Source organism: Hevea brasiliensis, chromosome 13 (genome assembly GCF_030052815.1).
Source record: "Hevea brasiliensis isolate MT/VB/25A 57/8 chromosome 13, ASM3005281v1, whole genome shotgun sequence".
In the NCBI taxonomy this organism is placed as follows: domain Eukaryota; kingdom Viridiplantae; phylum Streptophyta; class Magnoliopsida; order Malpighiales; family Euphorbiaceae; genus Hevea; species Hevea brasiliensis.
This window is the reverse complement of record NC_079505.1, coordinates 66246378-66267121: the sequence shown is the minus strand read 5'-3', so window position 1 is coordinate 66267121 and position 20744 is coordinate 66246378.

The window sequence follows — 20744 nt, the reverse complement described above, 5'->3', positions numbered from 1 at the left end:
TAAGATTTTTTAGCCTTTTCAATTTTTATAAATTAAATATATTTATATGTTATTAATAATTTATGGGCTTTGATAGGCTATTTTGCAAGTGCATGAAAATCACTCAAGTAATATAGTAGTGAGAAAAGTGTCGAACCCACGAGGACTAGGTTTAAGTATCAAAATATACGCTAATTCTACTAATATCTAAACTATGAAAAGTTTGGCCAGCAATTAAGTACTAAGAAGACATGAATTTTGATGTTGCATGTAAAGACAAAATATGACCTCAAAATCAAATAATAAAAAAAATTATTTATTCTTCTTTATATAATTAAAATTTAATAAAACTTATTAAAATTAATAAATAACTTAATTGACATAAAAACACAATAAAATTTATAAAAATTACCCATAATATCAATAAAATATTTTACAAAATCTCATTAATATGTAATGTGATTTTCACTCTATCAGGCTTCATTTAGGTGTGATGGGATCGACGATAACTCATTGGAACACGAGACCAAATTTTTGGCCAAGTCTGAACACCTAGTGGGTGCCCTAGAAAGTAGTCATGTTTATAGTCGTTTTTAGCATTTTCAAATATTTTGGTTGCGTTTTAGGTAACAGAATTTGCAAATGTAGTCCCGAACTCAAGTTGTAGAGTTTTTACCTTGGTTAGACTAGTTGATTAGTCTATAAAATATTTTTGGCTGAGTGAAATGAAGTAAAATAAATTTAGATAATATAAGAATGATGAAGAGGAATATTTCTATAATTTTTGGGGCACTAAAAATAATTATTTAGACTGTAAAGGAGTTAGAAACCTGAGTTGGAGATTAGAAATTTGGACTTAGATTAGGTTCTTATATGCCCCGAATGGACATTATAATTGTTATGGTAAGCTTGAGGTCCTATGCATTGTTCTTGTTGCGTTTTCTTGCAAGAGAGTTGGGTTTAGTTATAAAGGAGACTCTACCAAAATTTCAGCAACACCTTAATATTTATTCTTACTTCTATAGTTTACATTAATTAATAATTTTAATCAGTCAATTGATAAAAGGTCAGCGTGTTTGCATAGGTGATTGGAGCCGACCGCCTTCTTCCTTCCAATCGAACAAGCTGCAGTCGGTTCAAACAATTTATGAATTGGATATTGATTGTTTTTTTATTTCAATATTTTTTATATTTTTATATTTTATATTAATTGGCTTGCTCTAGCATTCATTTACGCATATGTAATTAGTTATTATATAATGAGCATCTCCTAAGTGTTGCATTATAAATTTTCTGTGTTGTGTCACCTTTGAGATAAGTTGGAGCTTATATATGTATAAATTATGGATGTAAAAATCCTAGGGTAGGTACGACATAAGAAATTCACTTACTCCGTATATGAATGTGGATGGGCAAGGCAGGTACGTGCGTTATATTATCGTTGACTCTTGCCACCTGCAGGGTAGGTACGTGTGTTATATTACTAATGACTACTATAGTATGATATAAGAGAAACTGTTGGGTTTTAGAGAGTCAAAATATAAGGTCGACTCCCAATATGTATTAGGTGTGCTTATGGAGCTCCAATTTATCCTCTCGTGCAAGGATTTGATTGATTTGTTTATTTGGTCTATTTTCATTAATAGAACTGCATTATAAATAAATAGTTATAGAAATTATAACTATAATCAATATCTAAATTTTCTAAGTCGAATACTCATTCTTGTTCAATATTTTTTCTCAGATTGCAGGAAGAGAAATTTTCTTTCAGAGTCCAATTTGCATTTTTCCTTGTAAGGTATGAAATTGTGTAATTAGTAAATAATTTTATTTATTTATTTAATAATTATCTATATCATTCTTAGAACTCCACTATGACACTAGTGTATAAATATATTGTTTTAATTAATAGTATTAAATAGATTATTTATGTTAAGTAGCAAGGTTGAGTTTAACTCCCCTAGTTGGGTATGTATAATGCCTTTTGGGCTGAGACGACCAAAGTTTAATTATAATAATTTTTATTTTATCTTGTATGTTGGGCCTAAGTTTGGTTATTGTTATGGGTTTAGAATAGTGAGGCTTACTATGGGTTTCGGAGGCTTTATGTGTAACATCTCTAACTTCTGAGCTTTGAATAATACCATTTTCAGTCAATGAATAGTACTATTCAAAGCCAGATTGAGGACTAGAAATGAAATAAAAATAAATTGAAATAAGTAATATAAACATCAAAGTGACCATCGGGTTATGGACTTAAACGTCATTATTGAAAAAGATAGACTATAACCCGATGAAGGGCATTTTGGTCAATTCACTCTAAAAGTTGACTTTTGACCTAAATGTCAAATTAAAATAAGTGAGAATAAAATATTGAAAATGAATTAAAAGTATGAAAGTTATATGGAAATTAAAAAGGACATGAAGGGAATTAAGGTAATTGTTAAAAATTATAATAAAAATAATTAGAAATTAAATTATAAAGTGGGATAATTATAAAAGCATAAGACAAAAACTAATTAATGCAAAGTCTTCTTCTTCTTCTTCTTCTTCTTCTTCTTCCATTTCTCTTCCCTTTCCCTTAGCCGGCCACCCTTCCCATTCCCTTCCACCATTGCTAAGCTCTTCAAGCTTCAATTCCCTTAGTTTTCTTCCATATTTCCCATAATCCCAAACACAAAAACTTGTTATTTGACCTTGATTTGAATATTGATAGCAAAAAGAAGTGGAATTTCAAGAGTTTGGCAAGATTGAAAATTGTCCAATTGAGGTTAGTGCTAATTCTAACCTTATTTCTTCTTCTTTCCTTGAAATTTAATTGAATTATGAAAGAGTTGCATGAGAAATTAAAGGAATCATGTATGAATGGATGGATAGAAATTTCGGTCAGCCATGGTAGGAGGAGGATTTGATATGTTTAATTGAATTAAACTTGAATCCTAGCTTAGAAAAGATGAAATATATGATTGGCATGTTGAATTGCAAATGATTGCATGAAGTTGGGATTATGTGGAAGTTAGGGTTTTGGAAATTTGGGGGATTTTATGCTATGATATGAAATTGATCTACTTGTGATCAAATATTGACCAATTGATGTGTATTGATTATGAAATGAAGTTGGTTGGTGAGATGAATTAATGATTTGGAAGTGTGCTTAATGTGCAGGAAATTTGGACCCTTGAGTCCAGTAGGTTTGAATGAGTATAAGTTCAGCTACATAGCTCCAATTGGTGTGAGGCCAATTGAAGATGGAACCTAAGACATAATGCTAGAAATATCATGAAGAAAAGTTGCCCAGAAACTGACCATAAGTTACCTTAAATTAGGCTTGAATCCGGAATTGGCATTCTGGACCTGGGCAGAATGACCATATGAATAGTGTTTAGTAATTTAAGCATAACTTACTCTAGGAAGCTCCGATTAACCTGATTCTTAAACCTTTGGAAACTTGAGATATAGGAGACCATTTCATATCGAGAACTTAGAGCCAAATTATGACTCTAACTCAACCAAATTGCTATAGAAAGTTAGTTTATAAAACTTATTCTAGTTCTGGACTAAACCTGAAAATCCCGAATATTTAGGTATCCGACCAGTTTGTGGCAAAATTGCTATAACTTAAGCTATAAAGCTCCAAATGAGGTAATTTCAAAGTCAAAATTTCCATAAGATATAGAACTAAAAACTTTTCTCTTATGACCTAAACCCAGATTTTAGGCAACTTAGGAAAATTGTCTAAATAAGTTAGAAATGACAAGGCTGGAATTTCTGAAATCCAGCAAATTAGCCTTATGACCTCCGAATGGTTATCAGGTCATAACTTTCTCTAGAAAACTCCAATTAAAGTGATTAAAAAAGATTTGAAAACCTAAGATAAAGGCTTAAAACTTTGTTTTAGGGACCTGAAGTCAATTCTGAGCCTAAGATGCTCGGATATTAGCTGCAAAATTTAGTGAAATTCTGGAAAATAAGGAAAGAGTAGGGTTTAGTGCCCTAGAACAGCACTTAGTAATTTGACTATAACTGGAGCTACAAAACTTTAAATTGTATGATTCAAAAAGGGAATTAAAGTTAAAGCACAGGGAAACAACTTTCATGAAGAAAGTGAGGCCAAACTGATTCTACATCTTAACCAAATTGCTAGGGAAATTTAAAACATCAATTCTGGAAATTCATAAAACTTTAATAAATGACTTGAAATGTGATAAGAACTTGACATAAATGGATTAATGATCACATAAACTACATGAATAGGTGATTGGGACTAATGTTCTCACTATGAATAGTATACTAATGCTATGAAGCATGAATAATATATGTGATAAAATATTGAGATTTATGAACACATAATGATATAAATTTGCCCTTGTATGCCTAGACATTAGTGTATGGCTTAGATCGATTGGCATGCCAATTAGGGATCACAGATACAGTACTGCCTATGGCTTTCGAGCCTACTTTATGGATGATCATTGATAGACAATATATGTCTGATATGGTTATTCTTCTGGTTTTATGCCTACCCGCTGACTTTATGCCTGACATGTTTTACTGGCTTTTATGCCTGTCCGCTGGCTTTATGCCTGATAGATGTATACATGATAGACATATGGGGTGTCTAACTAGTATGTTCTCGTGTATCCAGTCTTAACTGTCTGTTATAGGTTGCTTGGGCAATAAAATGAGTTAATTTGATTGGATATTAAATAAATGAATGGAAAAGATAAATAAATTGTGAATTACTCATAAATTATAAAAATGCATTTCTTTTATGTTATTACACATAAGAAATATGTACTTTTATTTATTTAGTTTATTTTCAATTTTATTATTACACCACTAAGCAATATGTTTAGCGTGTTGGTTTGTCCACTCATAGGTACTGGAGACAAGGACCCGTAGTTATCAGATTTGCAGTAGGAGAGTTATCACCTCAGCTGTCCATATTGGTAGGGCCCATAGATACCATATATATATATATATATATACCATAGATACCATATATATATATATATATATATATATATATATTCATTTTGATCATTGTAAATGGGAGAAGCTTGTAATTAGATTTTGGGTTGTATAAAGTTTTGTAAATTATGTAAATTATGCATATGAACTTTATAAATGAAATGAGATGAATTCCACATGAATGATTTTGAAAAGTTTATATGAGTGATTTGAGATATGATATGGATATGATGAGATAAGATTGAAATTATGATGAGATTTATAAACAGGTAATTGATTTCAACAGGTCAAATATTAATAAAACAAGGGAAACTCTGTCCATTTTTCCTTTAAAAAAAATTTACCAATAAATGGAATTTAAATTAATAATGCATAAGATTAGATAAGATAGGGTACTCTGGCATCGAATGTGACATTCCTTGCTCGGCTACACTGTATATCGGATAAGGGGTGTTACATTATGCTTATAACAATTATATACCACCCAAATTCGTCCTATTGGGATTTAGTTAGGTCGGGTCAAGCACCCACAAAAACCCAACCCATTGTCATCCCTAGATAGAGGTATGCAATCAACATATTCGATTTCGAATTGGATTGAATCAAAAAATTGAAAATCAAATTTGAAAAAATTTTGATCTGAATTGAACCAAACCAATAATATAAGCGTAACCAAACTAATAAATATAAGTTTGGTTTGATTTTAAACAATCAATTACCCATTGAACCTTCAAACCAAAAATTTCATCATCATATTTCAACATGCCCATTTGGCCATTTCAACATCAATTAGGCTCCAAACCAAATGTTCACTCAAAACATTTGATCATGTAATAATAGTAGGTTTTTATGGAACATGCATTACATGTTACTATACTTGTTATCTAGGCTCGTGATTTATTTTTTTTTTTATATATATTTTTATTAATTTTTGTTATGTATGATATAATATTACCATACTATTATAAATATTATATTTAATTATTTAAATTAAAATTTTAATTTTAATTTTTTATTAATTAATTATATAGATAAAATTATTATATTTTTTTATTGAATTATATTTTTATGAAAGTTATGTGTTATATATAATAATAACTTAAATGTAATTTAATAAAAAAAATGATATAATAATAAGTTTAAAAATATAAATGGATGAAGATGTTTAAAATTAAAATAAATTAATAAAAAATGCAAGTTAGCTCATTGAATTAAATTTATTCAAACTTTGTTATTTTACTTTTTATTAAAAAAATTGATTTGCCTATATTAAATTGTATACAATTAAAATTATAATATTATAAATAATATTGTAGATATACAAAATTTAAAATAAAAATTCCCATAAAAAATGAAAAGTTTGAGTTCAACAATCTCTTTCACTTTATAATAGGTTTGTTTCCTCTTGAACGTACACCATATAAAGCTAACCTATTTGTTTCCTATTGACAATAAATTATATGTACTTATACTTTTTTTTTTTTTAATCCTAATAGGTTAAGTAATTAGACTTATATATTCTTACTTATATGTTTAACTATTCATTCTTTCTATTTAAAGTGCATACATAAAATTAGGTTAATTATCACTCAAGATCACTCAATTTTATAAGTTATTTCATATTATTTTTTAAATTTTTTGATATTTCTATTTTGTTTAAAATATATTGATTACCAATGACCAATTAAATTTAATTCTTTGTTCTCATAATATCAAATCACCATGAATAATTTTGTTCATCTAAAATGAATACTATTTCAATCTAAGTTTAATTATTTGTTCTTTGACTATATTTTAATTTAGATTTAAATAATGTGTATATAAAAAAAATGTTGTTTTTAACTATTATTTTTTTTATTATATTCAAAAACTCATAAGATAAAAATTAAAATTCATTTTAACTCTTTCAATAATTTTTATTATTTTCTAATTATTATGTTTTAATTACTATATTTGTTATTTATAATTTTTATTATCAACTTCATTATTATCATTATATTTTAGTTATTACAATATAAAAATTAATCAATTTCAAATAATTATGCAAAACAAATATTATGATTATATTATTTTATCAATAATATTATCAAAATCACTTGGAATTCTATTTGCTATCTTTATAATTCATTGTTGTAGTACATCAATTAATTAATTCATGTATATTAGATTTGAAATGATTTTTGCGTTTAATAAATAATCACGAAATTAAAATGTCCATTTTGCTTAACATCCTTTCATAGTATCTTGTTAAGAAAAGAACTTGAAGGGCTTTTAATTTTCAGTAAATTAACAAGTGAAGAACAATTTGATAGCTAACAAAATTTACGAAGTATCTATTAAGAAAATAATATTTTTATTTTACTTACACTTATTATGTTGCTTTTATAAATTGGTTAGCAATACAAATATTAGTTCAAAATCTCATTAATTTTTTAAATTTTAGAATATCAAATTTTCTTAAAACATATTTTGCTTAAAAAATCAATATTGGATGTTCTAGTAAATAGATTTTACCATAATTATATTTTGCATCAACTGTGTTTGTGTAATCTCTTGATGGCATCCTCTTGTACATTGTGTTTGCCTAACATTGTTGTTAGGGGTGAGCAAATTTTGGTCTAAACTGAAAAATCGAATCGAATCGAGTCAATTCGGTTCAATTGGTTTGATTTTAAAATTTAATCAGTTTGATTCGATTTATAAATTTTGATGATTTTAATTAAGCGGTTCGGTTTGGTTATTTTCATAATAAATAAAAAAATCAAACCGAACTGAAATTACTAATATATATATATATATCAAAGAAATCCTAAGATTTTTTAGTTTTGATTTCTAAGTTTTTTTTTTTTTTATGTTTTTGTTATTAAGATTTAAAGTTGAAAAAATGAAATCTTACAAATTTAGTTTGATCGGTTTAAAATCGAATCAAACCAATATTTATTGGTTTGGTTCAGTTTAGTTGTCTTTTAATTATTGGTTTGGTTTAGTTTTCAAAATTCTTAATTTTCAATTTCAGTTTTATCGGTTCGGAACCAAACCGACCGACCATTTGCACACCCCTAATTATTGTCCCCATAAGTTTTATTTCTAATATATGACTACTTTATTTGTTTTCCCAGTTAAAACTTCCTATGCTTTCTCTGCAATTAGATATTAAAGCTCCGTCTGGTACCTATAAAAGAGTTCATAGAAGAAAACATTTTAGAACTTAAAATTTTCAATTTCTATTTTTGAGTACCAAAACAATACAAAACTAGATCTATGGTAATTCATAATTAAAGCGAACTCCACTCAAATTGACGCCAACTTTTAATAAAAATCAAATAAAAAAAATGCACCCAAAGATCCAAAACAAAGTGCGAAGAGGCTGAAGCATCTAATCAATTATTAGTGTAAAGATACAAGAAAAGCAGAATTGACAAACATAAAAAAATAAATAACTAAATAAGAGAAAAAACACAAACAGAAATATATATATATATATATATATATATATTACGATAAAAAAGCCTACAATAACATCCCAAACATACAAATCAAATAGATTCTCATGAGATCAAAAGCAAAATAGCAAAGAATTAATACATCAATTACCTTTCGACGATCCAATATCAAAAAAGGATCTGAAACATGAAAATTGATGCAAAATTTTTTTTTTTCTTTTTCCTTTTTTGGCATAACAAAATTGGACTAAAAATTCCAAGCCTTTAATTGGATTGAAATTTACAATTAAGGTGAGTTTATTCTTAATTAGTTTGCTATACGAACTAACCACAATTAAGAAAAAACAGAAAAAAGACACGAAGGGTTCTAATAACTCCAAAACTTTATGTTGATACAAGATCAATAGTAGAAAAGACACAAAATCCTTTAACAAAACTCCAGCATGTGTAGCCATCTTCATCTTACACAACCTGTATCACTCAGGCAAGATAGGAATTGTCGTTAGGATAGGCATAGATATGGAAGTCAGGCACAAGCACTCTTCATTAACATCCTTCCATACACTCATAGCTTGTTTATAAAATTCATGGAGAGCTTTTCCTTCCTACTATTGTAACGCTCTCATTTTAGATAGTCCATACGTTCTACTGTTCCGGTGACTAATATCTGACCGGACAGCTAAAATGTTTGGAACTATATTTAGACTAGAGTAAAGAGTCATAAATAATTGAAATAATGATAAGAAAAATTTAGAAAAAAATTTTAGAAATGAAATACAACAAATTTAAATAAGCCGATGCCCCGGCGATAGGTGACCCAACGGGAAGCGACTGTAAAGATAGTTGTCGATCCTATACCTGTAGGGAAATCATGTGAAATAATTTTTGTGACTCTGGAGAAGAGTCATTGAGGTTTTGATGGCGAATGCCAAGAAAATGCTTAGAAAATTTTATCAATCGGTATAGACAATTTTAGTCCGTTAAGCAAAATGAATGGCATTTTGGTCATTTCGCCTTTAGAGATGATTTTTGACTAACTTGTATAATTAAGTAAATAAATTACATGACATGAAATATAAATAAAAATTGATGAAATTAAATTAAAAATGAGTAGAAAAGAAAAGAAAAAGAAAATAAAAAAAAACTTAAATTTTGACATCATAATGATGTGATTAAAATGCTATCCACCAATCACCATTAAACAACCAATTAATGAACTAATAAAAAGAGATAAATAAGACCAAAAATTTACAAAATAATTCTGCTTCTTCTCCCTCAAACCAGCCGAACTCCATGGCCATTGCACCTCCACCATTTTCAAGCTTAAAAGCTTAAATTCCTCTCCATTTGTTCACCAAAATTGCTAAGTCCCTTCACAAAAATTTAATTTTTCACCTAGAAAAAACTATTGGCAGCCAAAGAAGAAGAGATTAGGGAGGTTTAAACAAGGTTAAGTGAAGCTCCAAAGAGGTTAGTGCACTAACTATACTCTTTTTCTTTCCTAAGCATGAAAAGTGTACTTAATTAAGTTGAAATTGCATGAAAAGAAAAGAAAACTTGGAATATATTGAAGGCTTAATTTTCGGCAGCCCTAGGAAGTAAATGAATTTGATGGTTTTGATGATTTTGTTTTAGTTAGTGAAGTTGATTAATGAAGTTTAAGATAGAGATTGAAATTATAAGTTAGGGTTTTGAACTAACTTAGGGCTTTTGTGTTATTGCTTAGAATTAGTGTGGTTGAGACTATTTGTTGCTTAATTGAAGTGTTATGAATGACAAATTGTAGTTTGGGAGTAAGGAGGATTAAATATTGGGAGTGCGTGTTCTTTGCAGGAAATTCAGACCTATGAGTCTAGAGTACTGTTAGAGTCATAACTGAAGTTATGAGACTCCAATTGGTATGAGGCCAATTGGAGATGAAACTAGACTCAAAATACCCCATTTTCATGGAGAAAATCTGCCCAAATTCTATCCATAAGTTGACCAATTTACTATCCCAGTCTGGATATCCAAACATTGAATCCAAAAAAAGACCAAATGAACAGTACATATTCATTTGGCCATAACTCCCTCTAGACAAGTCCAAGTGATCTGAATTTTATATCATTGGAAAGCTTAGACATAGGACTACAACTTTCATTGAGAACACTAAGCTCAGAAATGCCTCTAATCAAATGAAATTGCTGGCCTAAGTTAGGTCATCAAAATGACCAGAACCATTCTGCCCAGAATTTCCTGGACATAAGCCTATCCAACTAGTTTTGGCAAAATAGCTATAACTTGGTTTATAAAAATTCAAATGCAATGAAACCAATGGCAAAAGTTTTATAAGACATAGGTCTACAATATTGGTCTTTTGACCAAAATCCAAAACCCAAAGGAACTAGGTCAAATGGTTAGAAGAAGTTAACACATCAAAACTTGGAGTTTGACCAAATCAAAATTGACCCCAAAATAGTGTTTATAGCATATCTCCCACTAAGAAACTCTAATTAGGTTGAGCCATATTGATATGGAATCCTAAGAAATAGGGCTCCAACTTTGTTTTAGAAATTGTCCTCAAATTATGAACATAAGAACCCTAAAATGGAGATCAAAGCTACTGACCTGAACCTGGACCCTAAAGACACAGGGTACTGGAGTCTAGGCCAATTAAATTATTACCTACAAAACTTGGAAAATTGTAATTAAAATTTTTGAGTGACCATAAGACACAGGGCAACAAATTATATGAAGAAACTGAGCCGAAAAGTAACTACAACATGTCCAATTAAATTGGTAAAAGGTAATGCCAAAATCTGCCCCAATTAAAGAGATAGAATTAGGAAATGAACCACTTATGGTTATTTGATCATAACTTAAGCTACAAAACTCCAAATGGAGTGATTCAAAAAAAGAAATTAAAATAGATACATAAAAAAACAACTTTCATGAAGAAAGTTTAGCCAAATTCTCACTTTAGCATAGACAAATGGAACAGTAAATATATGACATAAAAACTAAAAATTTGGAAATACTTTTAGGAGGCTTTGAATCGCAATTGGTAATCAATGCCAACAAATTTAGGACCGAAAATGTGGGGTCTTAGTGCAATTAGAATTAATATACCTATTATATATGAAAAAGTCAATATTTTGAATAAATAGTAAAGTGAATAATAACCCCAATGGTATAGGAAATGGTTTACTAAATTAGAAAAACTATTAGGATGGTTGATATAGATAATGTGATTAATGAATTTAAATTCTTGAAGTTGAGTGACTCTAGAATTTAAAGAAAATTTAATTAAATTTGAAATCCATGAAATGTTCATGGATTACTTGAAATATGAATAATAATTTATATACATAGTGTAATGAATAAATGAATATATGAATGAGACTTAAGTACTCATTATTGGAGAAAGGATAAGGAAAAATGCTTTGAGTACAATTACACATGAAAATAATTGTTATAAATTGTGATTAATATGAATGACATAACGAATCAATAAAATGATGAATGCATAATTTAGGTAGAATTGTATTTTAGACATTTACACTTCTGCTAGGAATAAAAATTGAAATGTTATAAATTATAATTGGAACTTGTAATGAAATAATGAAATAATAAAACAAAATATATTAACATTTAATGGTATTTATGTGCCAATGTATTGCCTAGACACGTGTATCAAATTGGATAGATTAGCATGCCAATAGGGTATTATTTTAACAGTACTGCGTAAGGCTTTATGTCTGTATTTATGGCTTTATGTCCGTACTCATGGCTTGTATGCCCGATTATCTGTTATCATGGCTTTTAGCTATACTGATCTGTTATCATGGCTTTTAGCCATACTGACTGCATACGTGGTTGACGTTCCGTATTTCACGTCCCATGGTATGACGGCCCGAGACACCACGGTATCCAGTGCCCACGACTCATTATCCAATTTAGTCAGTCTGTCCTAGATTACTTAGGTAGTAAAATTTATTGAAATAAGTTAAGAATATTAGCAATTAAAAATAATAGAAATTAAATAAATGAGTAAGACGACCTAAAATAAATAAGAATAGTTATTTAGTAGAAAGTATTGAATGAAATGATAAAAAGATTAGTAATAGAAATATAACTTAAATAAACATTACAAATGCACTTTTTCACAATAATATAAAGCTAAGAATAATATTCTTGGAATTTTTGGGGATGGTATATTATTACGGTATATTATTACTGTGAATTTAGGAATTAAGCGCTTCTGAAGAGAAATAAATTAGAACAAAAGATAATTGATACTAGAAGTATTTTATTAAATTAGATTAAATTCCAGAGTATCCAAATTATGATCAATTTCTTTCTTTATTTGTATATATTATTTTCTTGTTATATTATTGCACCATTAAGTAGCAATGATTAGCGCGATGGATTGTTTCCTCTGCGCAGGTACTGAAGCTAAAATCCAGTGGACAATTGACTGGGATTTTTGGAGTCCAGATCTGCAGAAGTGTCAGAAGTGTTCAAGGTTATCACATCTTCAGCAATTTATGTAGATAGGGCCCATATAGGTCATATTTTGTATTTTGTATAAAATGCTTAGTTATAGTATTATAATATAGATTATGAAAATATAATTAATAGGTATATGATTTAAATTAATAAATTAGCTCTTTCATATATAATTAATTTATATATTATATAAATTAAGAAATTATGTAATTATTTTGTAAATTAGGTAAATTAATGAAATTTGAAAATTTTGGTTATGTGATTTGAGCATGAATGAAATTTTATAGATTTGAATGCGGAATTGAAATATATAGATGATGCATGAAATGCTGAGATTATTATTGTAGAAATATTAGCGAAAATTTCAAGCAGGTGAATAGTGACATACACCAATTAGAAATAAAATAGGGGAAATGTCATCAGTTTCTCCTTAGATAAATAATTGATATTACAATATAATGAGTTCAAATTATTAAAGGAATAAAGTAAGATAAGTTAGGGTGTCACAACCATCATGTTCTTTAATGTAGCACGCGATGCTGAAGGCGGCATACCCTTTCTTTTACTCAAACTACATGCATAAGTAGAAATTAAATTATTAAAAGCAACCATAAATATATAAAAAGAAAATTCAATATCTATTTATTATTCCTTCTGCGATCCCAATATTATATATATATATATATATATATATATATATATATATATATATATATATATATATATATATATATATATATATATATATATATATATTACTAAATAGAATTACACTCGTATAAGAATTTGTTATCTAATCAATTTAGATAAGGTTTTTGTACCTTTTATTTTAAATAATGTTGGTTGTAAATATATTTTTTAAAATTGTTATTATAATTATGTTAATAGAATTTGGATTTAAATAGAAATTAAATCCAACCAATCAAAAATTAATTTAAATAATAAAAAATTATAGAACTATAAATAATGAAGGATATTTTTGGCAAAGTCAATGTTCCCCTTCATACATTTATATATATTGTAGAAAAACATTTCAACATGAACCTACAAAAAACAAAAAAGCATAACGTCAGTCTCTATTTCTTTAATAAGTGAAGACTGAATAGTGAACGAAGGACGAACGAAGAGGCGTCATCTATCTTGGAGATATGGGTTAAGATGAGGCATTGGCTTCATCCAGCCAAGACATTAGCTAAGAATGAGATTTGGGCCAGTCGACCAAAGGCATGTGACACCAAAACTCAAGATGACAATGAGTCATGGTTGACATCAATGAATAATGAATGGTGATGGCAATGTGTGAGAGCTGAGAGCTAAGACAAAAAGGAGATTTGTGATGTGTCTTAAAGGGTAATGGTTCTCCCACCTCCAAGCTCCAAGAAAAGAGGTATCTAAGAAAGTTGATGAGAGATGAGATTTCTATAACTTCAATTTCATGAAAAGTTATTTCAAGTTGAGTTTTGGGAAATTTACTCATGTTAGGTTTAGGATTTTATGATCTTCTGTTAAGTTGCATGTTTTATAGTTAGAATAGTTATGTTTAATTGTTATGGGCCTTAAATGGCTAGTTTTCCTTAATGGATTTGAAGAAATCTATGTATATGCTATGTTGGGTTTAGGGAAAACCTATGATTTGAGTTTTTGATTAATGTATGTGGGTTTTAAGCATGTTTTCAATTATTTTAGACCCCATAGATGTGTATATGTGATGGGATTGTATTTTGAAACTTTAAAATGAGTTTGGGTATTGATAGGAGAAGGAATCTGCAAGTTTTTGACTCGGAAATTCTAGAAATTCCTAGGTTTTACTATCAAAAGCTAAAGGTTTAATAGACAAAGCTTAAAAAATCTAGAAAATTTTTAAGTTCAACAGCTGAAGTCTAGGACTTCTACCATCGCAGTCAATGCTAGACAAAAGTTTTGTCCAAAGCCTAAGACTTTGACAGTCGAAGTTCAGGATTTCAGCAGCTGAAGTGGGTTCTGCATGACTTTTTCTCCTTTCTTTTCTAAGGTTTCAAAACATGGTTTCATGGTTCCTAAGGGCATAGAATAAGATATTTATGATATGTATAGATTTTTAGAACCTTGTATAACACTCTAGGGTCTAATTTTATAGGATCATGCTTAAGGGACTTAGAAGGGTAAGAATTCGAGGATAACTCTCGTTCAAGTAAGGTGGTTGATAGACTACAAGAGGTGAGTAACTCTAACCTTAATAAAATAAAAACTATTTATAGGTAATTAAAGAGTATCTTCATGCATCATGTCATATTTATTTAGGATGTATGCATCTAAAACACAAAGATATTGCATCATTGCATAATTTATTATTGGTGCATTGATGGATGTTGGATTACCTACTAACTCCCCTCATGTTATGATTATGTAATGTTACGTATGTTATAGATCCATAAGTAAATCCCATGGGGAAATCTTTAAGTTGTCCTTTAAGGGAGATCTATAAGTTGCCCTGGGGTATATGACACAAATCATATTTAAAAGGAAGGTTTGGAGAGTTACTGGTGATAATGTCTATCTGACATGAAATGTTTGTGATGTGAAAAACCATGTGAATGATACTTGGCACATGTATGAATGAATGATACAATTAATAATAGTTAGTTTACTCACTGAGCTTTTGTAAGCTTGCCCCATTCCCTTAACCCCCAAATGCAAGGTTGTAGGACTATAAGAATTCTTCAAAGAGAGAGAGCATTAGGAGTAGCTGTAGCCACTTCTTTATATATGATGTATGGGTAGATGGACATGTAGTTTATGAATGGATAGTACCATGTTGGTGATTAAGAAAAATTAAAATATGTAATATTTGTTTAAGTATGATGATGTTTATATTGTGTTAATCCCTTCTAAGGGTGCACATGTTAAACCATTACATTTGGATCTTATGTACATTAAGGTTCAAATTATGTTATGAATGCTTAAGTATGGATTAAAAGACTAAGGTGTAATGGTTTAAAGTATGTTTAACTGGTGAGATGCAAGAATGCATGTATGTTTTTCAAGTTTTAGGCTTGCTATAGGTTCTGATAGCCTTAAGCTGACTCAATTCCTATCACCAGTAATAGCCCCTAGCTTTGGTTATTACAAAGTTGGTATCAGAGCTCTAGATTAAATGATTATACCTAGATGCTAATAAAAGCATAAAAGAGAGATGAAAGGAAGTTTGTTGATCAGCACAGTTGTAACACCTCTATTAATATAGCCTGGTAGATTTCACTGTTCCGGTGACCGGTGTCGGTCCGGACAATTAATGGGATTAAGGCCACACTTAAGACAATTTGAGAAGCCATAAACACAAATAATTAGTAATGTTTAATTAGTTAACTATAAATAAGAAAAACAGAACGTAAGAGGTTAAACGAGCCGAGAGTCACAGCGATGAGTGACCTCCTAGTCATTTTAAACTCAAATTTCAACCGTAAAAGTGACGCGGTCCTTAGGACCCTTATGAACACAAAGTGGAAAAGAAAATCACAAAAAGAACTGTTAAGTCAATAATTAGGTCGGAGCCGGAAGAAATATTGGATTATTTGCAACCGATGAACTGACGAGGGCAATTTGGTCAATTGACCCGAGAGTGACTCGACCTAATCACAAATAAAATAGGAGAAAAGAAAATTTCAGAATCAAGAATTAAATTAAAGAACTAATAGAAAAAAAAAGAAAAGAAAAGAAAGAAGTTAGAAAAGTCAAAGGTGATGTCATAAAAGAATTAATTAAATGAATTATTAAATTTGGACTTTGTGGTCTTCCATAAGCAAAATAAAAAGAAAAGAAATTGGTTTTTTTTTTCTTCTTCATTTCTGTCAACCTTCATCTCTCTCTTTTTCTTAACTCTCCATCTCCACAAACTCCATTAAAGCTCAATTTTGAGCTTGTATATCATAAAATTTCACCATAGAAAAATTAGCCACCATAGTTAAAGCTTATCTAGGCAACTTGAGAAGAGGATTGGGCAAGAAAGAAAGAAGGAAAATTTGAAGAAAAGGAGGAAGAAAATTCTGCTCAAGGTTGGTAATACAAACCTCAATTTTTCTTGCTTAATTAGTGTTTATATGGCATTAAGAGCTTGTAAATAACCTTAAAATGGAATAAAAATATGTGAAGAGGAATAAACTGAAATTTTGACCTAGTTGAAGGGAGTATGAATTGCATGAATTAAATGAGATAGAATGAGTTTAAAAGTCTTAATTAGTTGATTGATTATAGTTTAAAGTTTTGAATTTAGTTAATTGCACAATTTAAGTGAATTAGGGTTTGGAGGCTAGGGTTTGTGAACCAAGTTTTGGAGAAATACATAAATGATGACCTTGGTCTATTGTGAGATGAAAAAGGGGTCAATAATGACCAAAAGAGGTGTGTGGGAATGGTAGGAAATTAAACCAAATTCGTAGGTCAATGGTCATTGACCAAACCACTGAAGGACCAAAACTCAAATTTTACAAGTCCAATTGATGTGCCACCAATTGGGAATGAAAATAGACATAAAATAGCATAATTTTCAATAAGGAACCATGGCCAAAAACTGACCAAAACTAAGTGAAACAATTGACCAAAGTGAAATGAGAGCACCAAATGAATCATTTGGTCATAACTCGAGCTAGGTAGGTCAAATTGACCTGAAATTTTAACCTTAATTAGATAAGATATAGATCTAAAACTTTCATGAAAAACATCACCCCAAATTATGCCACTAACCTAGTCAGATTATTGAGCAAAGTTGACTTATCAAACCTGCAACTCTGCAGAATTACCATTGAGCAGTAATGTTTGAAGGGCTATAACTCTCTCTAGAAAACTCGGATTTAGGCGATTCTTGAACCGATGGAAACATAAGACATAGTAGAACATTTCATATGAAGAAAGTTAGACCAAATTATGGACTAAACTTGATCAAATTCTCGAGCAAAGTTGGATAAAAAATCACAAAGATCAAAATTGCGGCATGAGTGAAACTTATTTTGGCCATAACTTGAGCTACAAAACTCCAATTTGGGTGATCCAAAAATGAGAATACACTTAAGACAATAAGGAACATTTTCTATGAGGGAAGTTTTGTCAAATTCCAACAGTAGATCGACCAATGGAACAGTGCAACTTTGGAGAACCAAAACCGAAAATTGGCAATTTTGCCAAAATGACCTAAGCTTTGAGAAAATGACCAAAACCAACAAGTTTAATGACCAAAATGTGGTATGTGGGTGAAGTTAGAGTTCCCATACCTAGTAAGCCTTAAAAAGTCAACTATTTGACTGGAATAGTACAGTGAATAGTAACCCGAAACACAAAATTTCGAGAACGTCGAATTTAACACGTTAGAGCTAGGTAAATGTGGAGCTAAGTTTATTTTGGATTTGTATTAAGTTCTAGTACTGAAACATTGTGAAATTGCGTGTTTCAGTGGAAAAGAATAGGAGTCGAGTCAAGGCCAACAGGCGACTCGTTTGAGGTTTGTGCACAACATATACTTTTATAATCATCTTTTGCATATTGTTTTGAATAATGTGAAATATTGGATTATAGCATTCTTATGATATTTGATTTAAATTGTGAAAGTTATTGTGTATATTTGAAATGACAATGTTTAGCAAATTGTTAAGATAAGTTTTGAAACCACAGTGTCATGACCATATATTTGAACACCTCACTAGCACGACTAGTGGGGGTAATTAGTTTCGAATTTTGATTCCTTCTCTGGAGAAGTGTTGAGGTGTGCCAGAAGAGGATGTGAATGGATATCCATATATTTGAGCTAGCTAGCCTTGTGATATGATTTCTCTTTAGCCTCTGGCTATTGAGATTCATGTGATTTCTCTTTAGCTTCTGGCTATTGAGATTCTATTTGTTTCGAATGGCATGATCTAGCTGTGGGTTTTGTGAAATGTGTTTTGATATTTTGAAATGAACTTGGTTTACATTTAAAATCTCACAATGCATGAATTGTATTTAATTTTCATGTTTAGCCAAATCTTTGAATAAATGTGCTTTAAGTTTTGCATAAAGATTATTTTAGTATATTGTGCACCACTGAGTCCTAGTACTCAGCGATAGCTTTTATTGCTGTCGTAGATACAGAGATTAGAAGAGCAGCAGACTGAGCTGTCGAGGTGTGTGGAGTTATCAGCTTGAAGTGTCACACCTTACCCCTCCGTAAGGCATAACATGATCCCGTAGAATACTTAATGAACTACCGAACTTCACCTACCGATAACTCATTAAGTACCCTACAAGGGATTTTAAAACAATTTTCTTACATTTTGGAAGTGGTGAGCATTTTGGTAGGAATTAAAAACTATTTATTCAAAGCTTAAGGACTAGTAAAAATTTTTGTGCATTTAAATTTTGCCGCAAATTTTATAAAAATTTTGACAGAGTTCCCTCTGTATTTTGAGAAACCAGTTCTTCAAATACCTGTAAAAAGCACTTCCAAACATATTTCACAACTCCCAACCACCAATAATTCTCAAATCAACTCAATCAAGGCACTTCAAATAATTTCACAATACAAATCAAGATTTCTCATCTCAAAGTATTTAATATCTTCATTTACAAAACATAAAGTAGAAAATTCATGTTTACAAATATTAAATTTACAGAAACAAACCCAAAATAATATTATTACAATTTATTTACAAGCTCAATTTACATTGATACTTATGACATTACAGATTTACATCAAAATAACCATAAGGGTATAAAACAATACCCGCATAAAAGCTTGATGTGATCTTCAACTCGACTCACTGCTTTTTCCTTGCTCTTATCTCGCGATAAATTAAACTATCAGTATAAACATACTGGTGCATAATAAAACTTTAAAATGCGATACATAAATCATTTATTGATGAAACATAATTTGAATACTTCACAATCACATTTCACAAATATCAAAGCTCATAACAACTCATTTTGTCAAATAATATATTAAACAACAGTTTAGTCAAACAATTGCGTAAACACAGTGTTGCCAAAGTCGTACACAACTTAAGCCATGACACAAAATTTCCGATCAATGCCGTGTTGTACACCACGACAAAGCAATCTCAACCCCATTAATCGAAACCAATGAGGGAGGTGGCTAGCTAGCTAATGAGTACTCATCCGATCTACAACCTCAATCGGCAAGCCGAGAGGGAGGAAAATAAACGATCTCAACCCCATAAATGGAGGAGGAAATGTGATCCATGCTAAGTGTGAACATAAAATCCATTTCAAACATTTCATTCAAATATTGCATACAAAAATCAAATCAATTTCCAAAGTTATAATTTGATCACAAGGTGGCAACACAAAAGTTCATATGTTCATAATGCATGCTAAATCGATTTTTCAAGAGTAAAATGCTTAAATAGGGTTTATTGTGCACAAACCTCAGACGAGTCGCCTATTGGCCTTGACTCGACCCTTCGGGTTCTGTCCCGGTATTCTTTTCCACTGAAACATGAAATTTTACAATGTTTCAGTACTAGAACTTAAAATAAATCCAAAATAAACTTAGCTTCACATTTACCTAGCTCTAACGTGTTAAATTCGACGTTCTCGAAATTTTGTGTTTCGGGTTACTATTCACTGCACTATTCAAGTCAATTAGTTGACTTTCTAAGGCTTAATAGGTATGGGAACTCCAACTTCACCCACATACCACATTTTGGTCATTAAACTTGTTGGTTTTGGTCATTTTCTCAAAACTTAGGTCATTTTGGCAAAATTGCCAATTTTCGGTTTTGGTTCTCCGAAGTTGCACTATTCCATTGGTCGATCTACTGTTGGAATTTGACAAAACTTCCTTCATAGAAAATGTTCCTTATTGTCTTAAGTGTATTCTCATTTTTGGATCACCTC